The sequence below is a fragment of the Eleutherodactylus coqui genome, chromosome 13, assembly GCF_035609145.1.
Source record: "Eleutherodactylus coqui strain aEleCoq1 chromosome 13, aEleCoq1.hap1, whole genome shotgun sequence".
Classification (NCBI taxonomy): Eukaryota; Metazoa; Chordata; class Amphibia; order Anura; family Eleutherodactylidae; genus Eleutherodactylus; species Eleutherodactylus coqui.
Window position 1 is genome coordinate 78,269,221 of NC_089849.1, and position 5,000 is coordinate 78,274,220.

A 5,000-nucleotide genomic window follows, 5' to 3' on the forward strand; every position below is an offset into this window, starting at 1 on the left:
ATGGACTTCTTGGCCTTTTCTGAAACTGAACAAACTGTATGAGAAAAGGCCTTTGATGATATTCCCAAGATGTTTTGGCACAGATTAAGCTACCCTTATGTGCTAGCTAAGTAGACATTAGGCGCACTCCACGATCTTGCACTTCAAAGCCTTCAATAGCCTAGGAACATCTGAAAAAGCAGTAGTGCGGTAATACTGTTGAACTCACTTGCGTTTGCTTCCTTTCTAACTGGAGGAATGCATTTTCAGCCTTCTGCTGCCATCATTAAATATTCAGCTCGAATGCAGCAACAATTCTTCTTCTTTTTAAATCAAATTCAGGAAAAGGATTTCTTGCCAGGAGAAATGTTCTTTATGAAATCTCTTGGACATTTTGATCCAAAATTATCCACTTTTTCATGGTAGCATGGCCGAGCGGTCTAAGGCGCTGGCTTAAGGCTCCAGTCTCTTTGGAGGCGTGGGTTCGAATCCCACTGCTGCCAGTTTTCAACTTTGAAAGCTCTCAAGTTGCTTTCTGAACATTTTAGTGGTCCGAAGAAGTTGCTTTTGATGATGCTCAGAAATGGACTTCTTGGCCTTTTCTGAAACTGAACAAACTGTATGAGAAAAGGCTTTTGATAATATTCCCAAGATGTTATGGCACAGATTAAGCTACCCTGATGCGCTAGCTAAGTAGACATTAGGAGCACTCCACGATCTTGCACTTCAAAGCCTTCAATAGCCTAGAAACATCTGAAAAAGCAGTAGTGCGGTAATACTGTTGAACTCACTTGCGTTTGCTTCCTTTCTAACTGGAGGAATGCATTTTCAGCCTTCTGCTGCCATCATTAAATATTCAGCTCGAATGCAGCAACAATTCTTCTTTTTAAATCAAATTCTGGAAAAGGATTTCTTGCCAGGAGAAATGTTCTTTATGAAATCTCTTGGACATTTTGATCCAAAATTATCCACTTTTTCATGGTAGCATGGCCGAGCGGTCTAAGGCGATGGATTAAGGCTCCAGTCTCTTTGGAGGCGTGGGTTTGAATCCCACTGCTGCCAGTTTTCAACTTTGAAAGCTCTCAAGTTGCTTTCTGAACATTTTAGTGGTCAGAAGAAGTTGCTTTTGATGATGCTCAGAAATGGACTTCTTGGCCTTTTCTGAAACTGAACAAACTGTATGAGAAAAGGCTTTTGATGATATTCCCAAAATGTTTTGGCACAGATTAAGCTACCCTGATGTGCTAGCTAAGTAGACATTAGGCACACTCCACGATCTTGCACTTCAAAGCCTTCAATAGCCTAGAAACATCTGAAAAAGCAGTAGTGCGGTAACACTGTTGAACTCACTTGCGTTTGCTTCCTTTCTAACTGGAGGAATGCATTTTCAGCCTTCTGCTGCCATCATTAAATATTCAGCTCGAATGCAGCAACAATTCTTCTTCTTTTTAAATCAAATTCAGGAAAAGGATTTCTTGCCAGGAGAAATGTTCTTTATGAAATCTCTTGGACATTTTCATCCAAAATTATCCACTTTTTCATGGTAGCATGGCCGAGCGGTCTAAGGCGCTGGATTAAGCCTCCAGTCTCTTTGGAGGCGTGGGTTCGAATCCCACTGCTGCCAGTTTTGAACTTTGAAAGCTCTCAAGATGCTTGGTAAACCTTTTAGTGGTCAGAAGAAGTTGCTTTTGATGATGCTCAGAAATGGACTTCTTGGCCTTTTCTGAAACTGAACAAACTGTATGAGAAAAGGCTTTTGATAATATTCCCAAGATGTTATGGCACAGATTAAGCTACCCTGATGCGCTAGCTAAGTAGACATTAGGCGCACTCCACGATCTTGCACTTCAAAGCCTTCAATAGCCTAGAAACATCTGAAAAAGCAGTAGTGCGGTAATACTGTTGAACTCACTTGCGTTTGCTTCCTTTCTAACTGGAGGAATGCATTTTCAGCCTTCTGCTGCCATCATTAAATATTCAGCTCGAATGCAGCAACAATTCTTCTTTTTAAATCAAATACTGGAAAAGGACTTCTTGCCAGGAGAAATGTTCTTTATGAAATCTCTTGGACATTTTGATCCAAAATTATCCACTTTTTCATGGTAGCATAGCCGAGCGGTCTAAGGCGCTGGATTAAGGCTCCAGTCTCTTTGGAGGCGTGGGTTCGATTCCCACTGCTGCCAGTTTTCAACTTTGAAAGCTCTCAAGTTGCTTTCTGAACATTTTAGTGGTCAGAAGAAGTTGCTTTTGATGATGCTCAGAAATGGACTTCTTGGCCTTTTCTGAAACTGAACAAACTGTATGAGAAAAGGCTTTTGATAATATTCCCAAGATGTTATGGCACAGATTAAGCTACCCTGATGCGCTAGCTAAGTAGACATTAGGCGCACTCCACGATCTTGCACTTCAAAGCCTTCAATAGCCTAGGAACATCTGAAAAAGCAGTAGTGCGGTAATACTGTTGAACTCACTTGCGTTTGCTTCCTTTCTAACTGGAGGAATGCATTTTCAGCCTTCTGCTGCCATCATTAAATACTCAGCTCGAATGCAGCAACAATTCTTCTTCTTTTTAAATCAAATTCAGGAAAAGGATTTCTTGCCAGGAGAAATGTTCTTTATGAAATCTCTTGGACATTTTGATCCAAAATTATCCACTTTTTCATGGTAGCATGGCCGAGCGGTCTAAGGCACTGGATTAAGGCTCCAGTCTCTTTGGAGGCGTGGGTTCGAATCCCACTGCTGCCAGTTTTGAACTTTGAAAGCTCTCAAGATGCTTGGTAAACCTTTTAGTGGTCAGAAGAACTTGCTTTTGATGATGCTCAGAAATGGACTTCTTGGCCTTTTCTGAAACTGAACAAACTGTATGAGAAAAGGCTTTTGATAATATTCCCAAGATGTTATGGCACAGATTAAGCTACCCTGATGCGCTAGCTAAGTAGACATTAGGCGCACTGCACGATCTTGCACTTCAAAGCCTTCAATAGCCTAGAAACATCTGAAAAAGCAGTAGTGCGGTAATACTGTTGAACTCACTTGCGTTTGCTTCCTTTCTAACTGGAGGAATGCATTTTCAGCCTTCTGCTGCCATCATTAAATATTCAGCTCGAATGCAGCAACAATTCTTCTTTTTAAATCAAATTCTGGAAAAGGATTTCTTGCCAGGAGAAATGTTCTTTATGAAATCTCTTGGACATTTTGATCCAAAATTATCCACTTTTTCATGGTAGCATGGCCGAGCGGTCTAAGGCGCTGGATTAAGGCTCCAGTCTCTTTGGAGGCGTGGGTTTGAATCCCACTGCTGCCAGTTTTCAAATTTGAAAGCTCTCAAGTTGCTTTCTGAACATTTTAGTGGTCAGAAGAAGTTGCTTTTGATGATGCTCAGAAATGGACTTCTTGGCCTTTTCTGAAACTGAACAAACTGTATGAGAAAAGGCTTTTGATGATATTCCCAAAATGTTTTGGCACAGATTAAGCTACCCTGATGCGCTAGCTAAGTAGACATTAGGCACACTCCACGATCTTGCACTTCAAAGCCTTCAATAGCCTAGAAACATCTGAAAAAGCAGTAGTGCGGTAACACTGTTGAACTCACTTGCGTTTGCTTCCTTTCTAACTGGAGGAATGCATTTTCAGCCTTCTGCTGCCATCATTAAATATTCAGCTCGAATGCAGCAATAATTCTTCTTTTTAAATCAAATACTGGAAAAGGACTTCTTGCCAGGACAAATGTTCTTTATGAAATCTCTTGGACATTTTCATCCAAAATTATCCACTTTTCCATGGTAGCATGGCCGAGCGGTCTAAGGCGCTGGATTAAGCCTCCAGTCTCTTTGGAGGCGTGGGTTCGAATCCCACTGCTGCCAGTTTTGAACTTTGAAAGCTCTCAAGATGCTTGGTAAACCTTTTAGTGGTCAGAAGAAGTTGCTTTTGATGATGCTCAGAAATGGACTTCTTGGCCTTTTCTGAAACTGAACAAACTGTATGAGAAAAGGACTTTGATGATATTCCCAAAATGTTTTGGCACAGATTAAGCTACCCTGATGTGCTAGCTAAGTAGACATTAGGCGCACTGCACGATCTTGCACTTCAAAGCCTTCAATAGCCTAGGAACATCTGAAAAAGCAGTAGTGCGGTAATACTGTTGAACTCACTTGCGTTTGCTTCCTTTCTAACTGGAGGAATGCATTTTCAGCCTTCTGCTGCCATCATTAAATACTCAGCTCGAATGCAGCAACAATTCTTCTTCTTTTTAAATCAAATTCAGGAAAAGGATTTCTTGCCAGGAGAAATGTTCTTTATGAAATCTCTTGGACATTTTGATCCAAAATTATCCACTTTTTCATGGTAGCATGGCCGAGCGGTCTAAGGCGCTGGATTAAGGCTCCAGTCTCTTTGGAGGCGTGGGTTCGAATCCCACTGCTGCCAGTTTTGAACTTTGAAAGCTCTCAAGATGCTTGGTAAACCTTTTAGTGGTCAGAAGAACTTGCTTTTGATGATGCTCAGAAATGGACTTCTTGGCCTTTTCTGAAACTGAACAAACTGTATGAGAAAAGGCTTTTGATAATATTCCCAAGATGTTATGGCACAGATTAAGCTACCCTGATGCGCTAGCTAAGTAGACATTAGGCGCACTGCACGATCTTGCACTTCAAAGCCTTCAATAGCCTAGAAACATCTGAAAAAGCAGTAGTGCGGTAATACTGTTGAACTCACTTGCGTTTGCTTCCTTTCTAACTGGAGGAATGCATTTTCAGCCTTCTGCTGCCATCATTAAATATTCAGCTCGAATGCAGCAACAATTCTTCTTTTTAAATCAAATTCAGGAAAAGGATTTCTTGCCAGGAGAAATGTTCTTTATGAAATCTCTTGGACATTTTCATCCAAAATTATCCACTTTTTCATGGTAGCATGGCCGAGCGGTCTAAGGTGCTGGATTAAGGCTCCAGTCTCTTTGGAGGCGTGGGTTCGAATCCCACTGCTGCCAGTTTTGAACTTTGAAAGCTCTCAAGATGCTTGGTAAA